At 35.0% G+C, this 19,844-nt stretch overlaps 1 protein-coding gene across 11 annotated transcripts in view; it reads left to right on the forward strand.

Moving 5' to 3' along the window:
* Positions 1-19,844, forward strand: part of Sox5 (SRY-box transcription factor 5) — a 955,314-nt gene that overhangs the window by 22,363 nt on the left and 913,107 nt on the right. Inside the window, exon 1 of one of the 11 annotated variants that reach the window (XM_078015081.1) lies at positions 2,829-3,169. The exons of the other annotated variants lie outside the window; for them this stretch is intronic. The gene's annotated coding sequence lies outside the window, so the exon portion shown is untranslated. Of the gene's footprint in view, positions 1-2,828; positions 3,170-19,844 lie in introns of those variants that run through there. 11 annotated transcript variants of the gene reach the window in all.

Here is a 19,844-nt window from a genome sequence, read left to right on the forward strand (position 1 = left end):
CAAAGACATTATGTCAAGTTTATATTACATATGTAATATCTTGCAAACCAACCTGTGGTTAATTTCACCCAGTGAAACTTCAGAATGAATGTAAGTAGCCACCTAATGAAAATGTGTATCTTCTCTATATAATATTTGTGGAGTATGACTGAAAATTTTGGAGTTTTATTTTTGAAAACATTGAAGTATGATTTATGCATTTATATTAATGTTGTTTTTCAAGATTATCAACCATCAAAGCCAAATCCTTATTTCAATGATGCCCTGGTTCAAAACATCTTGGAAAATTCCCTTTCTCAGAGTTATGTTTTGAACAATTTACAAACCCGACTAAAAAACATCCATCTTATTACTTTCTAATCATATTTCATACCAAAATTTATCTTTTTTATTCACCAGAATTAGCTATAAATGTGTGTCTCTGAAATGATGAAAATGACTAAAATTGACTTTCAATTGGAGTTTTTAATTAAAAAATTTTCACCTTTAAGGATGTTTATAAGTGGGTACATATGCCTATCTATGCTTAAACTTGGGGTAATTTCAGGAGGAGGTAAAAATGCTGTCAGTAGAGTCTGATCTTTGGTGACCACTAAGAAGGGAAAATACATTTGAACTTAGATGACAAGGTATGTTTGTTTTAAAACCAGTTGAATTACTCTTTAATGACACCTTATTTTAGTTTTTACAACATATACAAACAAAAATGCAAATATCTCTTTTAGAATGCAAGGCCAAAATACCTAACATAATTAGTAGCATATTTTATTATTAAGACAATTAAAGGATTAAGCAACTACAATGCTAATCTTATGTTGGCAGATTCTTCAGATAATGGTTCTTACATGGGAACATCTCTGTATAATTTTATTTAAATACTGCCATTTACTGTATGATCTGTAAATATGTGTATTTCATTAGTATCTTACATAATCCATATTAATTTTCATGTCATTCAAAGGAACTAGTCAGCAGCACTTAGCATGTTCACTTCAGTTGACCTCTTCATGTAAATAATTGATCCAGTTTTTAAAACTATTAATGATTGTTTTCTTAAGCACCAGAAAAGAACCCAAATAGTTACATGTGCTTGAAAGGTAAAATAATCAGAATGAATTCCAAATATTTTCTTCATTTAAGAAATCTGGGTTTACTCAATATTTATGTATTGAATGATTTATGAATCAAATGAAAATAAAGTAGGTCTAAATTAAAGTATGTATACAGAAATATATCACTTTCCCCTCTTGAAAAACTTTTTTTGTGTTCCTTTTTAAACATAGAAGAAATGAAAGAAATGATTGCAGACTTAGTTGAGTATAGTTTTTATTTTCTGAGTATCTCTAGTGGAAGGAAGGCAAAAAGTTAAGATATAATTTTGCTGTGGCCCCTTTCTATAATCTTGTATAGCTCCTGATTTCCAGCTTTAGGGAAGTAGTAATAGGGATCAAGTTTTAAGAACAACATCAGTATAGTTCTTCAAACACTGATAGGTTTAAGTGCACACCATTGTTTGCACATGAAGATGCAGACCACCTTTTGCACCACCTTTCAGTATAGCTGACTGGCCCATTGGAGACCACACAGATTTCTTGTTTAAAGTGGTGTGTAATTTGTGTCAAGCAATTTGTGTCATATTGATTCTTTTATTCTAGTTAACTAATTGTATTAACATTTCTTTTTTTCCTGGATTCATAAAACTAAATGGCTTTTTCTTTTCCTGAGTGTATATAGCCTTGACTTTTCTAAAGATTCTAAAGTCCAGGATTTATGCTGGAATTGCTTTATAGGAATAGCTACTTCATTCCTTTAATATCTCAGATTGTGTTAATGAAGTTGTGTGCTGTTTTGTTTTTGCCAAGTTTGTTTTACTAAAAGGGGGAAGTTTTGAGAGACAAAAGCAAGAGGAATATGTATTAGATCTTTAGTTTTATAGTATTTTACTTATAAATTGCCATAAAGTTTTGATAACAGATGTTGCATTTGAAATTCCAAAATTCTATTGAAGGAAATACTGTGATGTTGTTCATTTGTGGTAAGATAGTTGTTCATTGACAAATTTTTAAAATATAATAGAAGAGAAAGTAAAATATCAGCAGTTTTTTTTCACCCTATTGATAAACGTAAACTTAGAGTGCATTATAAATGTACGAACTAAAGGTTAGAAGTTTTGGTTCTAGAGAAGTTAGGCTAGTAAGTAATGTTTATATAATCTTGGTAAACATTTCCCCATGACTGAATTTTGAGTGGAAAACTTTGCTTCCCTAAAGGCTGTAAGTGAAAAAAAATAGGGACTGTTCTCTCTCTCTCTCTCTCTCTCTCTCTCTCTCTCTCTCTCTCTCTCTCTGTGTGTGTGTGTGTGTGTGTGTATTCTTATTCACTTGTGTTTAGATCCAGCTTAATACCAAGTAATGCCAACATCTGGCAAAGAGATGGAGATCTGGGAATTTGTTGCTTGAAACCCTGGGACAAAGTGTTCTGATCTGACCAGCAAACATAGCTGTGGACTTGAACTGGAATCTTCAGGGGCAGAAACGTCTTAAGTGTCTGGAAAATTGGCTTGTTGAGTCACCATGAAGGCACTAAAACAAAACTAATTTTAAGCAGGTCAAAGTTCAGTGATTCCCTCTGGAATTCAAACTTTTTTTGAGTCTCATGTTTAAGTGAAAAGGGTCAAAGTTGATGCACTGTTACAATGTTTTGAATGCTTTCCCTTAAGAACAGCCACCCAAACTGGGATTAGCATGAGGAACTGCAAGGCTGGCACTTCAGCGTCTGGGTTAAAAATATTTTAAAGCAGTAAATGCAGTCAGTACAGAGAGATCCCTGGGAGCCTTTCTATTCAAAAATGTGTGAGCTCAGGGCAGCGACTGCAGTGTAATTTAGGGCAGTGTATGCTTCATAGCTTTGAGAATATTGCTTCCCGTTAATGTTCCATCGGAGGATGGTAGGATAGTAGTAATTTTAGAAGGTGGTATTCCTGTTTGTCTTACATCGAAAACTTCAGAATAAATAAAAAGAAACCTCAGTCGAACAAGAAATGTAACTGTGGAAAAGTACCAATGAATCTAAATTTGAACTGAACAGATTCAAAGGCAGCATGAGTGTAGGAATATTTTTAAGGAGGAAGCTATGACAAAAACAACTATCCAGAGAGTGGACTGCACAGGTATGTACCATGTGGGCACAGAACTTGCAGAAACTTCCAAGAAAATGCCTGGTCAGGAGTGCGGTGCTTTAACTGTGACTAGATGAAATGTTACTGAATATTTAAATTGAATTATTTTAGAAGATGGAAACACAAGAGATTTAATTTCAGTTGCTGGCATTCAGATGATGTCTAGCTATTCTGAGTAAGCCAAGTCATTAGCTAGTCACAATTCTGTGAATTAGATAGTGTTGGGATCTTAGCTCACCCTCCGAATGATGAGCCGGTCTAGGACTTCTGATGCTAAGATGTTATGCCTTAGCTTATGGGACTGTGTAGGCTTTTTCTCAGTCTGAAGATCCTCTTGCTGATAGGAATGAGACCTAATCAAGATTCTTGGATATTATAAAAGAGCCTGTCCATTTATGAGTTGTGTCTAGGAAACAAATGAAGAACATTTACACTTCCTTCAAATTTTAGGGACTCAGCTACTAAACTCTGAGCAGCTATGAAATTTGGCGAGTACCCAACAGTTCACTAAACTCTCTAGGAGTTCTTATGGTTTTAGCTATTCTATTTTTTCATGTTATAAATTGCAGAATAATTTATTGCTCTTCATTATCAATCTGTAATGCTTACCTTAAGGAAGCTTTAATTGTTTAGTTATTTATTCAATAAACATCAGTTAATTTGAGGAATTTTTTTGGCGTGTTTATTGTCTTGAGAGAGATGAACTCAGCCGTGTCTATTTATTTTAGTGAGATAAACTAGAAACACATGGTAATATTTAATAAAAACGCATATTAAAAAATGAAAGGCTAAGTTATGCGTGTGTGGAATGATGACTCTTACACAATTTTTAATCAGAAAAGTGACCCACATTGTACTGAAAAAATAGGAAGACCATCTTCATGTTCTACACATTTTCATCACTGATACAGTTTAAAAGTGGTCTCTGATTTAGATTTTTAAATTCAGCATGTTTATGATTAAAATGATGAATGCTGCTTGTTTTAATTTAGCAATGAAGGAGGAAGAATATGGAAGGATTAAACAAAATTTAGAGTAGAAAAAGTAAAAATGACAATTTCTTTCAAGAATTGGTAGTAGGATTATAATGCAGAGGTATTTCTAGGATACTTCTTTGATAATTTGAATCAAATATAGAGCAGAAATTTAAATTTTTGAACAGAGAATTTTTTAGAACATTATTTGCTATCTGAACCGTATGAAAACCCAGAAACACGAGTATATTAAGTATTGCTCTCATACATACCTGATATGTATCAGTATATTTAGTATTCTAATTTGTTATTGCAGTAGGACTAGTTAGTAGTTTTATCCCAAGGGACTTCTTTAAAAAAAAAAAAAAACATGAGTTGCTCTGAACTTTTGCCCCTCTAAACCCTCCAAGTCTTTGCAGGGAAAGCTTTTGAAGGGGTAGTAAAATACCTTGATCCCTACATCTCTCTCTAGGCTCTGTCAGCTGTTAAACTTGTGCTCACTGACTGCTGGTTCCCCACGCTGTGCTGATCCTTTTGTTTAACTGGCATTTCTTTTGGCTTCTCCACTTAAACTAGCTATCAGATTCCTATAGGTCAACTCGATAGTTTGCCTTGTAGCAAGCTCACCTGAAACATCTTTTGAGGTACGGCCTATGATTTCATGACAAATAGTCACCTCAGTGGGGAGCTACAGAGCTCACCTCTATCTTCCAAGGGTTAACAGTAACCTATAATAATAATTTGGTGACACAAAATGCTTCTTTTTATGCATTACCTATTTCCAGAGGCCTAATTTAGGTTTGTATCAAAATGGATATCACAAACAGTACAGCTTCCCGCTGAGAAGCAAAGTGCTACTGAGAGACTTTCTGTTATTCTTCTGGTGGCATCTGGGAGGGGTGAAGGAACACTGGGGAGTGTGGGGGAAGCAATTGTCAGCCGCTTATAGTGTAGCTGGGACCAGCCGTGGTGGAGAATGGTTTTCAAAGGCAGAATAGCTTTATGGAATTGTTATACCAGTAGCTGAACTTTGTTCTATTACACTTGAGAGGAGGCAGATTGTAGAACAAGGAAAAACAGCAGAAGTGGCTCCAGCAGTTACCTTATTTTTCTGTCTGATTTTCATACTTCATGTTCTTGGCAGCAGTGACTGCGCTTACCCAGGTGTAAATACAAACATAATAATACAGTGCTCAGGAAGTTTTCAACTTGAGGAGCCTGTTAAAAGTCTTAATTCCTCGTCGTGGAATTCCTGGTTGTGGGAGTCAGGGCAATCGGAAAAGCAAACAAAGTGAACTGTCAGCGTGTCCCATCTTTTCAAACATTTTACCCTATTTTTAAATTGCTTAGTACGGACCCTTTAACATGCAGGCTCTCCATTGTCCTAGTTCTTCTCCCAGAGGAAAGCAAATTGAAAACAAACTCAAATCTATCGTGATTTTTTCTTAACTATACCCAGGAGTATTGTACTTTAAATAGAAACATTGGAAGGATTGTGTTTCAGAAATGTTTATCATTACTATTTCTGCCTATGCTGGTAAGTGAGAGATGGGACAAATATGGCAATCTTATTTTGCACAAGGGGTCTTCCAGTGAATCCTTAATTCACCGCACAGAAGCTAAGTGATCGTAGGCTGGGGAGCTCCTTTGAGCCCAGATATGACGTGCGTTTTAGAATACAGGGTTGGAGATGCTTAAGCATTTTCAGACTTTGGGCTCTAAGGCAGCGTTCACTCTGGGCCTTTGCCATGCCTGTGTCTAGCTTTGGTACCTGCTAAAGGGATGGGAAAACCTCTCGGAGCTGGGCAGATTGACAAGAACTCTAGCCCAGAACTTGAACTCCAGCTCCCACTTCAACATTCTGCATATTTGTTGTGAAGGGTTTGTCTTGGCCTGCTGCATCCCCCGAATGGCCAACCCTCGATTCTTCTCTGTATTCTGGGGATGTGTTCTCAGAATGCCCGTTTCCCACCCGCCCCTGGGAGCACCAGGAAGAAGCAGCTGTCCTGGCTTTTCCACTCCCACTGCAAGGGGAGGCTTCCGCGCACGCACAAGCTTCTGTCACATCCTCACTATGTGCATCTCAAGCACAGCTTGCTCAGCTCTGCGTTTCTGGCTCAGATAACACGTTAAACATGTCTGTATAGGTGCTCCTCTTGGGGTGCACCCACGCAGGGACAATAGTTATGGCTTGTCTTTCTATGGACTTCAAGAGTCTCTATTTAATGCTTTGGAAAAAATTTTAAATGTATTATAAGAAACATGCTTATGGCATTCTTTTTGAAACTGAAAAGTTGTGTAAAAAATGGCATTTTTTAAGAAGTTTCTACTGCAAAGGGTGCTTTCAGACATATTATATCTATTTCCTTATTTAATTGACTAAAATTCATTTTGTAAATGTTATTCTTTCAAAGCAGGAAGATTTTCTACCACTATGGTCTAAAGGTTTGGTTACTTCTCTTAGGGATCGCTCAGATCTTCTTTGTAATAGCAGCTTCCTGAAGAAAACCAGAGAAAAGAAATCAAATCAAACCCTCAACTGCAGCTTTTGTACCATTTAAATTGCAATGGATAATTTTCAAGGACTGTAAGTGAGGTGATGATGTAAGATGGACTTTTAGCTCTCTTTGCAAAGTTTCTTCCAATTTGGGTGCTTTTTTCAAAAGCTTTACCTAGAATGAAAGTATATTCCCATAGTTTAATGTTCTTTGTTTATATGGTATTGTTTTTTACAGTGATTGGTGGGTAGAAATGTGCCAGGGCCAGGCTTTGGGATCTGAGCCTCCTTTGGACCCCATAGGATGTCAATGGACTCATTAGGATTTAGCCAAGTTTTATGCATTATTCATAATATACATTCACAGCATGTACACTAACAACTGTCTCCTGTGTCTGCTTAGTCAGAACCATTTGCATGCTGTATTATGGAACCATAACAGAATGCATTTAGCCACATTTTCTGTATTATCCTTAATACATATTGTCATCATATTCTGTTATGGGGGATGTGGAGAATGTGTTTAAACAATAGCATACACTTGTGCATTATGATTCCATAAAAACAAATGTATAATAAAAGTCTTGATGGAAGTAATTATTGCATATGTGCAATAACAGTTTTTTAAAAAGCTTTCATATTATTTCTAGTTTGCTTTTATTGTTTGATTATCTAGTTATTTGTTTTATGCCTGCTGGACTGATGTCCTGAAAATTTTAATTTTGAAAACAACATACTACCTTCTTTATCCCTCTCATGTCTTACCTCATTAGTTTCCCTAAATGGGTATTTAAAGATATAATATTTAAAAGAGACTCCATGATTAGGAAAAGCATATTTCCTAACTACCAATTAAAGATCTTTAGGGTATTTGTTATAAAGAGCCCGTGTTCCATGTATCAGCAGAGAACTTTGTTGTGTATGTGAGAAATTAACTTCAAATTATTAACATCAAATTATCTTCTAAATCCAGGATAGAGAAGTTCTGAGTTCTAATGTCAACAATGACTCTAACTCATTTAGAAAATTGGCACTTTATCTTTTTATCTGGGACATCTTGCTCACCAAGTGGAAATGACCACAATTTAATTTCAATAGGATATCAGATTCATTATGTTTCTAGAAAAAAAAATCTTAATTTGGAATGGAAAGAAAAAAACTTAGAAATGAATTTATGTGTCAGAGGTGTGAAGAAAACAAAGAATTTATTTAAAACTTTAAATGATAATTAGTTGCAAAGTTAGAAATTCATTGGAGACAGATTTCTAAATTAAATTACTTTTCTATGGTGGAAGTAAGTAGTAGTTACAGAATATAGACAAAGGTTTCATTGAAATTGTAAGTCTTCTTTTTGAGAGGGTATTGGTTGGTTTTTTAGCAGTTGAAGTCATTTGGTTTCTGGTTACCTACTACTGAACTCATTTTATAATGTTCATTTTGAAAACTATGATTCATCTGTGATCCTCAAAATCTAGTGCTTTTATACATGATCACCTCTTATTTCATTATAAAATAATTTAGGCACAAGTTCTTGGAATTAGAAGTAAAATGGTAGTCTCAGTTTGAAGAGCCATTAATCTTTTTATGGTTAAATGACACTTTGTGTGTGTGTGTGTGTGGAGGGTGGGGTAGTGGTGCTGGGATTGAACCCAGGGCCTTAGTACATGTGAGGCAAGTATTCTACCAACTGAGCTATATCCCCAGCCCCTGATAATGGCACTTTTTATCAGTAATCTGTTTTACTTGAAATCAGTCATATGAAATTTATTTTGCTAGGCATTATTGGTGAATGATGATATTCAGATAAATGATCTCACTGAAAATTTCAAGTATACCCACTTCATACTGTAAACTATCCTGTTCTTGTTTCCTCTTTTCAGTGCTTTTGACATTGGCTTACCAATGAAATGGCTCTTGCAGTAGGATGCGTGTTCTTTGGGAACATAGAGGAATGTCAGCTTAATGTAAAGTCCAACTAATGTCTTTTCAGCCTATCTCAGTGCATTTTTCTCTATCTCTCCATTGACCTTCACGTAGTTCTTTGGGTCAAATCTGCATGTTGAGAAAGCAATACAGACCCAAATCTCATAGAGCTAGATGTAGTTCCAGATAGGATTCTTATGTTCCAAGTAGTCAGATCTCAAGGTAGCACAAAGAAGTATATGAAACCAGGTACCTACAAAAACTCAGCTATTTTGACAGTCTAAAATAATATGAGTTTGGTACACTTCCTTAAATTATTTTTCCCCTGGCAATATAGAGAAGAAAAGGATCTCTTTGACTCCTGTTTTAGTAAGCTCTATTGGATACTTCCTCTCAGTAGGCTTACTTAACAGAATTGATCACTTTATGTACCTTTATTGTTAATTTCAACAGTTCTTCTGCCCAAAAAAGTCCTTTTGTTAATTCTGTGACTACTAAAATTGCTCATAATAGTTGAGAACTTCTCTTTAGAAGGGCTGGAGGCGTACTCTTTTGGTAGCCTCAATGAGTCATTTTTCTAACATGGAAGGAAAACAGGCTTTGAAAATAGTCAAAGTATGTATTTGACCAGGTCTGGTGAGTAAAGACAACAGGTAATCAAAAAACGGAAGGCCGTGGAGGAAAACTCAAATTGTGGAGCTCAATTAAGGGTCCATTTTCTTATGTTAGTCATGAATGGGAGGATTACAAAGCAGAGACTCCCGAAAGAGTCATAAGAAGTAGTAGCAACAAGATGAATGTAGGGTTTCCTACATTCACTTCTTTAAAGGATCACACTGATTTGTCTGTGACGCTTTAAAACATAGTTTAAAATAGGTTCAAAATATGTCACATTACTTTATAGTTAAACTGTAACTATATATATTATAGCCATAATCATAATATATTTCATGTGTTTTTGTGTGCATCTGTTATAACTGACATGCAAAACTATGTCCATTTTTAGATTGGTATGCTTGCTCTCTTCAAATTATGAAATATGCACAGGCACTTTTAGAACCATTGGTTTTTTAGTAATAATTAAATATTTCTAGAGCCTAAACATCTAAAATGGAGATTAACTTTTTCCTGCCTAATATTACTTGGCTTTTGCTTCAGTTTTCATAATAATTACTTATTTGGGGGAGTTCCTTCATTTAAGTTTATTTTTTGGTGCTTCAAGACCAGTCTGGCCACTTGTAGACTGGCGCAGTTGCTTACAAATAAATTATTTCTGTGGATAAACTGTAAGAAAAATATACAATCATGTATATACAGAGTTTCTTGCTTAGCTTACATCATAATGAATTTTCAAAACCATAATTTTGAAGATTTATTTAATAATAAAGTCAGTAATAGCAGTTCATATGATTTCATTTTGGAGTGGATCTCAGCTATCACCATGTCCAGATTTCTCATTTGGATATTACTGAAATCCTTTGGAATACTCCACTACAAGAAATGGTATTAGACGAGTTGCTGTAAGTAGGAACAGATTCTAGAGAATATAGTTGAATGTTTTTAAATCTAATTTTATGTGAGATAATTTGAAAACTCAAATTACTTAGGAAATAACCTTCTTTTTTTGGGGGGGGTGTTAAGAAATGGAACAGTTTTCCTAAAGAGGTGATTAAGGGAAAAATTCAAATTAATGTGGGCACTAAAAATAAGGTTTAGATTAAGTATAAATTATTTCTTCCAAATTTGATTCAGATTGGAATTTGACTTTGTACAGGATTTTTTACTACCTTAATAATAATATGCAGTGAATTTACCATAGATAACTTCTAAAAGATCATGAAATTTCTGGTAGCTTTAATAAATTTCATTAGTTTTCTTTATCTTAACATTTCTGTCTAAATTTCAATTACATGTTTTTGCTTAACTTTTAAGACCTCAGTCCTTACTTTATTCAATTGAATACTGCTGCAATCTCTAGTTTAGAAGGGGGTGTATCCAAGTTGGTAAACTTATCCTCCCTGTCTCTCTCCTTCCCATTCTCCCCTATGGCTTTCCTTGCTTCTTTCTGTTTTTCTTGTCTAAATCCCTAGATCTTTTCTTAGTACATATTGAATATGAGTGGAGAAGGGTAATGAAAACTGGCTTTCTAGGGAAGTTTTAGGTATTATTTTGATAAATCTTCTCCAAGTTTTTAGTGGCTTACTCAAATGTACCCATCAGCCCCATAACCTACTTTGCTCCAGTTTTGCATTCCTACCTCAGATACAGCATTATAGGGAGGGAACCTAAAGTCATTGTCTGAGTTTCTGTGCTCAGGCCACTGAACATCTCTGAATCTCTCTTCACCTGTAAAAATTGGATTCAACTTATAGGATTTGGGGGAGAATAAAATGAGGTGATTATAGGAATACATTTTTTTAAAAGTGTAACATTCAAATACATGTTAGCTCTCCGACCTTGATTTGGGCAAATGCAGAGTAACTACAACCACAGCTAGATTTGTAGTTATTTTTGTTCATGAGCTTATTATGCTCTTGTTCATATGTTGGAAAGTTCAAACTTTTAACAAAGTTCAAACTTTATGGCTTTTAAACTGGAGTGACACTAGCCTTGCAAGTTTTAACCCCTGGGGGGAAAAAAAAGCAGATTTGCTTTTGAGTTAAATTCACTTTTGGTTGGTCTACTAGTTAGGAAGAAGGTTTCTAATGGATGCATGGAGCGTTGACAGTACCTCCTCTGACCTTTATTCTTGGACACTCATAAGATTCTGCTTCTTGTTTTCTTTTTTCTTTTTCTTGAGTAATGTATATAAAACTTAACTCCATCCTGTAGGATGATGTGCATATTTTTATTTTTGTTAAAAGGTATGTAGTGTACAAATCGAGTATTTATGTCTCATTATTTGGATAACATGTTACAAAGATCCCAGGAGCTGTATTTTAGGAAATATGCCACTGTGGATGAATTTATTTTAGACACAAGTGAATTAAATGGTGGTGGTGGGGACCCAACATGATAGTTATATATTCTTGAGCTTGTGGGAACCATGTGTAACTTTCTTGGAGGCTTTTTATTTTTCCATTTTCATTGTTTCTATTTTCTGTATAGTAACTGGTTTGAGACATACAAGCGGGGATTGTACTGATTAATTACAATTCTAAGTGAAGTAAGAGGAACAGATATTTTGGGTGTTGGTTATAGTACTTCCTTCTGCTCTGGGGCAAATCACTTAATCTCTTTTCTTCTTCATTCTTTCTCTCTTAGCTCATCCGGGACACAGTGATACACATTTCACAAGACTATTTAGAGGAGCAATTGAAATAATATATGTAAAAGCTCAAATTTTCCGAAATTGAAAAATGGCATACCAATGCCAGCTACCATAATTCTGAGAATCTGCCTATAAAAAGTGGCAAGGCTATGATGTCTAGTTTTTGGAAATGTTTTGCAAGATGTTCTCCAAGACTATGTATGAATTGTGTGGTGGACACAGCAGTTTAGAATAGGGGCATTCTTCCCCAGCCTCCAAACTTCCTTCCTCCATACTCACTGAAGAAATTGAGGTCCATGGATGCAGGGAAAGATTTTTAAGGTCATATAGACCCTAAGAGAGGTGGTTGTAGAACTCAGATTTCCTGACTCGCTCTGGGTTCTGTTCTCCACTCTCTGAGCATGGCGGGTCTCCTCTCTGGCCTCCTTTGGTGCTGAATGTCACGTGAGAAGGAGACAGTAGTAAATAACATCCACTCTTCTCTCAGAAATGAAGGACTCTAGAGAGGCCTTTTCCTTTTGCTTTCTTTTTCCCCTGTGGTTATTGACAAAGCTTGGGATCATGTCGAAACTTGCTATAACCATCAGGAAACTCTTTCAACTTTTAATAGTTATCACTCTGCTCCTAATTAACAAGTAGCAAGTATGATTATGTTCCACGAAGTTGGAAAGACTTGTCAGACTTTAATATTTAGATGAGGAAAGGACCTCCAGCCATGAAAAAAAAAATCCCTGTTGATATTTTCCATAAAAGGGGAAGCACAGTTCAAAACCAGCTGAGCCGACTCTGCCACTTTGTGTAAAAGAGATCTTGAGAAATGGGGAAGAGGAGAGTGTGTGTTAGTCGTGGCTTACATTAAATAAACGGTCTTCCCAATTCTTCAGCTTCCTTCCCTTGAAAATGCTTCTTAAGGAGCCATGAGGTTGTCATTCCTTCCACTGCATTTTGCCCTGAAATAAAACAAAAATAACAAGGATCCTTACACTTGCATTTAAGGAAGTGTGTGATGAGGACAGCTTTTGTGAATTCATGCTTTGCTAGTGTCAATCATTTAAATCAGAATAATGTGCCTCTGAAGAAGAGTAACTTTAAAAAAAATCATGTAAACTTCACTTATCATTTTTAAAGTAATTGACGTTTATATTTATTAATCTTGTGGTGACTCACTCCCACACTCTTTTTTAAAAGAAAAAAAGTTTCATTTTGAAGAAATCAGGAGGACATTCACCTCCCTTGACAGAGTAGTTAGAGCTCATGTCTGCTTCAGGATGGAGAGGTGGATGGAGAGGATTGAATACAGTGCTATGTAATGAGACTTGGGCTCCTTACGGAATGTCAGAAAATTGCTGCCTTATTTTCTCTAGATTATATTTAGCAATATCAAAGGAGACAAAAGTAAATCTATAACAGACATAAAAGTATTATTATTATTAGAGTAGTAGTATTAGTAGAGACACTATTAACAATATTTTTGTTTGGTAGATTTTGAAAACTGGATTGTTGTCTTAGCATCACACTTGGAGATCAGTTCTCCACACCAGGTTATAATTAGTTTCAGTGTTCTTATAGACAGGCTCAGCAAGGTCATGGAAGTAGCAAGTTTCAACTTTACTATTCAAGAGCTAATACCAAAATGTGACTAAATTCACTGTCTCATCTCTCCTCCTCAAATCCTTTATGTATGTGTATTTTCTCCTTCTAGAATCACAGTATAGAGAGACAGATATCTTATGTGGACAGTCCTTCTCTGGGGACTTTAAAGTTTCCTCAACATTTAGCCCAAAGGTTGGTGAATCGATACCTACCCTGTGCACACTCTTCTAGGCACTGGGGATGCAGCAGAGAACAAAATTGTCAGCCTTGCCTTCAAGGAGCTTAAATTCCAGTGGGCATGATAGCAAATAAGCTGTATAGAAATGTTGATTTCATCAGAAGAAGAAGGCATAGACTAATGTGGTAGAAAGTGTTTCCTAGGATTTGGTTTTGTTGTATTCAAGGAAGGCAATGACATTTGAGTTGAGAACAGAATTCTCAAGAGAATTCTAGCACAGGCTAGAGCCCAGTGGTAGGAGCCAGCCTAGTTTGTTCTGCATGAGGGAGCCCACTTTTCTTTTCTCATTAGGATTCTTACACTTCTTTCCTGTCCACCTCCTCAGCTCAGGATCTTGCTTGCTATTTCTTCTAGAAAACTAAAAGAACAAAAAAGAACTTCTTGAAGCTTTGGCCACCCTACCTGTTCACCTACGTATACCATCTATCTACGTGGCCTTTGTCTTATTTCTGTGTGTGTGCTGTTTGTGATCCTGACTGAGCCCAACCCCTCACTTGTGTCCTAGATCCTGGAGTCTCTTCCTTCTATCTGCTTAGGAAGAATCCACCCCGGAGTCTCTTTCTTCTGTGTCTTCAATTTTTCCTTCTCTACTAGATCTTTCACATTTACCTACCATTTTTTTTAATTTCTTCTAACTTAAGAGGAAAAATACTCTTTGGATGCCTCTACTCTCCAGCTACTACACATTTGTCTCCATATGTTTACAGAAAAATTCTTTGGAAAATTTGTCCAAATTTTTTCTTCTAATTTCTGCCTTCTCCTTTTCTCTTGAAGTCACCCCATGCAGGCATTTACTTTCTTCATTTACTGAAACTGCTCTTTATTCCAGTCAACCAGTGATGGCCAAGTTCTGTCCTTGCCTTCTTGTCCCATCAGCAGCATTTGAAATGGTTAATTTGTTGACTCTAAGGCATTCTTCACCTGGCTTCCATTTTCTTGGCATTCTTTTTACCTACTGGCTGTTGCTTTTATGTTTCTTTTCTTTTTAATTAGTTTATCAAGGTAGGAACACAACATAAAATCTACCCTCTCAATGAATAATTAAACGTATAATACAGTATTGTTGACTATAGGTGTTGCACAACACATGTTTAGAGCTTGTTCATCTTGCTTGACTGACACATTTTGCCTGTTGACTAGCGATTCCTATTTCCCATTACCCCTAGCCTTCAGCAACGACCATTCCACTTTTTGACTTTATGAATTTGAACATTTTAGACATCTTACATAAGTAGATTAATGCAGGATTTTTTCTTCTGTTCTTGGCTGATTTCACTTAGCATAATCTGTGTAAGGTTCAACCATATTGTTGCATGTTGAAGAATTTCCTTCTTCTGTAAAATGGAATCATATTCCACTGTATGTACACAACACATTTTCTTTATCCATTCACTTGCTAATGGACATTTAAGTTTTTTTACATACCATGGAGAATAGTACTGCAATGAACCTGGGAGTGCTAATATCTCTTCAAGACCTTAATTTCAATTCTTTGACATTAATACCCAGAAGTGGGATCACTGGATCATATGGTTGTTTTATTTTTATTTTTTTTAGAAGCCCCTGTGCTATTTTCCATAGAGGATATACCCTTTCGCATGCCTACCTAGAGTGTGAAAGGGTTCCAGTTTCTCTACCTCCAACAATCTTGTTTTGTTTGTTTTCTTTATATAAATAATTGCCATCTGGACTGTTGTGAGGTGGTATCTCATTGTGGTTTTGATTTTACATTTCTCTGATGACTAGTGACACTGAACATCTTTCTATAGGTACTTAGTGGCCATTTGTATGTGTTCATTGGAGAAATGTCTATTTTTTAAATCTTCATACCATTTTAAAGTTGAGTTATTCAGTTTTTTGATGTTGAGTTGTACAAGTTTCTTATGTGTTTTGGATGTTCCTCTTATCAGATGTATAGTTTGCAAATATTTTCCCTGTCCAGAAACTTGTCCTTCCTCTCTGTTTATTGTTTCCTTGCTGTGCACAAGCTTTTTAGTTGTATTCGATCCTCCTTGTCTGCCTTTGCTTTTGTTGCCTGTGCTTTTGGTATCATCTTCATGAAGTCATTGCCAGAACTACTGCGAGTGAAACTGATGTTACTTTTTCTTCTAGGCTACTCCCAATTTGAGTTGATTTTGGGGTTGTGTAAAAAGAAGATACAATTTCATTACTTTGTTCATGGATATTCAGTTTTCGCATCATTGTTTGTTGAAAAGAGTATCCTGTCTCCATTATTTATTCTTGGAATTAGTTGACCATATATGTGTGGATTTATTTCTGTAGCTTTCTGATATGTTTTGAAAGCAGAAAGTATGTGCCTCCAGCCTTGTTGTTCTTTCCCAAGACCGATTTGGCTATTTGGGCTCTTTTGTGGCTCCCTATGAATTTCAGAATTGTTTTCTCTATTTTTGTAAAAAAAAAAATGCTATTGAAATTTTGATACAGATTGCCTTGAATTTATTAATCATTTAGGACACAGTGTGGGATTTTAACAATATTAAGTATTTTAATCCACCAATATGGGATGTCTATTTATTTGTGTCTTCTTAATTTTCTGTCACTGATGCTTTGTAGTTTTTGCATACTAGCCCATAGTATCCTTAGTTAAATTTATTTTTAAGTACTTCATTAATTTGGGTTCTAGTGTAAGTGGTATTGTTTTCCTAATTTCCTTTCCTGATAGTTTTTGGCAACTATATAGGAATGTAACCAACTTTTTCATGTCAATTATTATTTCTAACAATTTTTTTAAAATGGAGTGTTTAGGATTTTCTATATAAAATATTATGTCATCTATAAAAGGGATAACTTCTTTCTTTCTAATTTTGAGAACTTTCATTTCTTATGCTGCCTGTGGCTCTGACTAGGACTTCTAGGACTACACTGAAGTGATGAGAGTAGGCATCCTTGTTTTATTCCAGACCTTAAAGGAAAATCTTTCAATTTTTCACTGCAGAGTATAAATATCTGGGCCTTAGTATATAAAATTTATTATGTTGAGATGCATTCTTTCTTTTTTTTTGGTTTGTTGAGGGTTTTTATCATATTCTTTTTCTGCACTGAGATACTTATCTGATTTTATCTTTAATTCTGTCAAAATTTTATCAGATTAATTGATTTGCCTATGTTTAGTCATTCTTATATCTCAGGAATTAATTTCATATGATCATGGGATATGAGATTTTTATTAAAAAAATTTTTTTTTTCAGTACTTGAGATTGAACCCAGAGGTGCACCACTACTGAGCTAAAATCTCCAGCCCTTTTAATTTGTGTATTTTTGAGACAGGGTCTCACCAAGTTGTTGAAGCTACCATAACTTGAGATTTCCCTGCCTCAGTGTCTCAAATAGCTAGGATTCAGATTTTTCAGCAAGCGTGGTCCTTTTAATGGGCTGCTGAATTAAATTTGATAGTATTTGTTGAGGATTTTTGCACTTATTTTCATCAGGGATATTGGCTTGTAGCTTTCTTTTTTTGTATCTCTTTGTCTGGCTTTGGCATCAGGGTAATTTGGCTTCATGAAATGAAATAGGAAATGCACCATCCTCTTCAAGTTTTTTTGTAAGAATATGAGAAGGATTAACATTAATTCCTTAAATACCTGGAACAATTCACTAGTGAAGCCTAGGATTTTCTTTGTTGATTCTTATTTATTAATTCAATCTCCATCTCTCTCCACAGTTCAGTCTTGTAGGTTTTATGCTTCTAGGCATTTATTCATCTTTTCTAAGTTATCCAGTTTGTTGCCATTTAAGGGTTCATAGATGTCTGTTATAGTCATTTTTATTTCTGAGGCATCCATCTCTTCTTTCATATCTGATTTTATTTATTCAAGGCTTTCTCTCTCTTTTGTAGTTCATCTAGTTAAGGGTTTGTTAATTTTGTTTATCTTCTGAAAAACCAACATTTAGTTTTGTTGATTTTTTTCTGCATTTTTAACCTGTATTTGATTTATTTCTCCTCTAATCTTTATTATTTCCTTCCTCTGCTAACTTTGGACTTAGATTTGTAGCTCAGCAAGGTATAAATTAGGCTGTTTATTTGGGATATTTCTTCTTTTCCAGTGCAAGCATTCATCACCATAAGCTTCCTTGTTGTTACTCCCTGTGCCTTGTCCTGCAAGTTTTGGAATGCTGTGCTCATTTCATTGTTTTCCTCAACATACGTCTTACTTTCCCTTTTGGTTTCCTCTTTAACCCAATGGTTGTTCAAGAGCATACTGTTTGGTTTCCATGTATTTGTGAATTTTCCTATTTCCTTGATTTTGATTTCTAGTTTTGTTCCATTATCACTAAAAGGATATTTGAACTCCTTTTGATTTTCTTAAATTTGTTGACTTATTTTGTGCTTAAGAGGATGGATGTGATTCGGATGCCATTGGGTGGAAAGATCTGTATGTGTCTGTTAGGTCTACTTGGTTTATGGTCTTTTCAAGCCAATTCTTTTCTTTATTTATTTTCTGTCTGATGGTTGTACCCATTTTTGTAAGTGGGGAGTTCTAGTTTAAAGGTGCCTTAAGTTCATGTGTTAGTAACTTAATCCATAGTGCTGCAGTGATGAGAGGTAGGACCTTTAAGGGTTGAGTAGGTCATGAGGGCTCTGTTCTCAGGAATTAATTAATGCTGTTATTATGGAAGTAGATTAGTCATTGGGGTGTGGGTTCCTTATAAAAGGATGATTTCAATCCCCTTCCCTCTCTGTCTTGCTCTTATCCTCTTTTGCCATTCCACCTTCCAAAATGGAATGATGCAGCATGAAGGCCATTGGTATCAGTGAGTCTCTCAATCTTGGGCTTCCTAGATTTCAGAACTGTAAGAAATAAATATTTGTTCTTTTAAATTCCCAGACTCTGGTATCACATAATAGCAGCACAAAAAAAAAAATCAAGAAATGAAGTAATAGATTCTCCTACTACAAATTTTGAATTACTGTGAATTCTCCCATCAATTTGTTGATATTTGCTTTACATATATGTGTTCTGACATACATATTTAAAATTGTTATATATTCTGGTTGAATTTACCATTTTATTGTTATAAATGATCTTTATCTCTAGAGAAGTTTTAGATTTAATGTCTATTTTGTTGGTATATGTAATGATAGCCATACTGCTTTCTTTTGGTTATCATTGGCATGAAATATCTTCATATTCCTTGACTTACAGCCTATGTGTGTCTTTAATTTTAACGTGAGTCCTTGTAAAGAACATATCACTGGATCTTATTTTTTTTAATCCATTCAGCTATTCCATACCTTTTGATTCGTGAATTTAATCCCTTTACATTTAACGCAATTTTTGCAAAGTCATAGTATACTGTTGTATTGTGTTAGTTTTCTGTCTTGCAATTATTTTGTCTGTCTCATCATTCCTTGCTACTTTCCTTTTTTGCTTGATGGTTTTCTGATGTGATTTGCTTTGTTCCACATGCCACCTCCCCCTTCTACCTTTATGTATCTTCTATAGATTTTTTCTTGCTGCTTAGCTCAAGGCTTGCATAAACCATCTTATAATGATAACTTTTCACTTCAAATTGATAACAATTTAACTTTGTATAGAGAAGCTCTATACTTCTGTTCACCTACTAACACTTTTTATGCTAATTTTAATATTAAGGTTAATAGTAATTTATGTACCATTTTTGCAATGTTATATTATCATGTATATATATTTACTTTTATCTTAAATGTTTTCATTTTGCTGTTTAGCATGTTCATTTCAATTTGAAGATCTTCCTTAAGCATGTCTGATAAGGCAGGTATAGTGGTGTCAATCTCCCTCAGCTTTTGTTTGTCTGGAAAAGACTTTCTCTCTCTCTCTCTTTTCCTTCCTTCCTTTCTTTCTTTCATTGTTCTTTCTGTGCTAGGAACCAAATTGATAACCTTGCTAATGCTAGGCAAGTGCTTTACCACTGAGCTATATCTCTAGCCCTCTTTTTCATTTTTGAAGGATAATTTTGCCAGCTACAGTGTTCTTGGATCACATAATTTTTCTTATAGTACATCACGTATAACATTCCATTCTCTCCTGAAATTGTAAGGGTTATGCTGAGAAATCCTCTTATAATCTTATAGTAGTTCCCTTATATGTGATGAGTCCCTGTTTTTCTGCTTTCAAAACTCAATATCTTTGACTTTTGCCAATTTTGGTTATAATGAATCTCAGAGTAGT

This window comes from Ictidomys tridecemlineatus, chromosome 6, assembly GCF_052094955.1.
Source record: "Ictidomys tridecemlineatus isolate mIctTri1 chromosome 6, mIctTri1.hap1, whole genome shotgun sequence".
In the NCBI taxonomy this organism is placed as follows: domain Eukaryota; kingdom Metazoa; phylum Chordata; class Mammalia; order Rodentia; family Sciuridae; genus Ictidomys; species Ictidomys tridecemlineatus.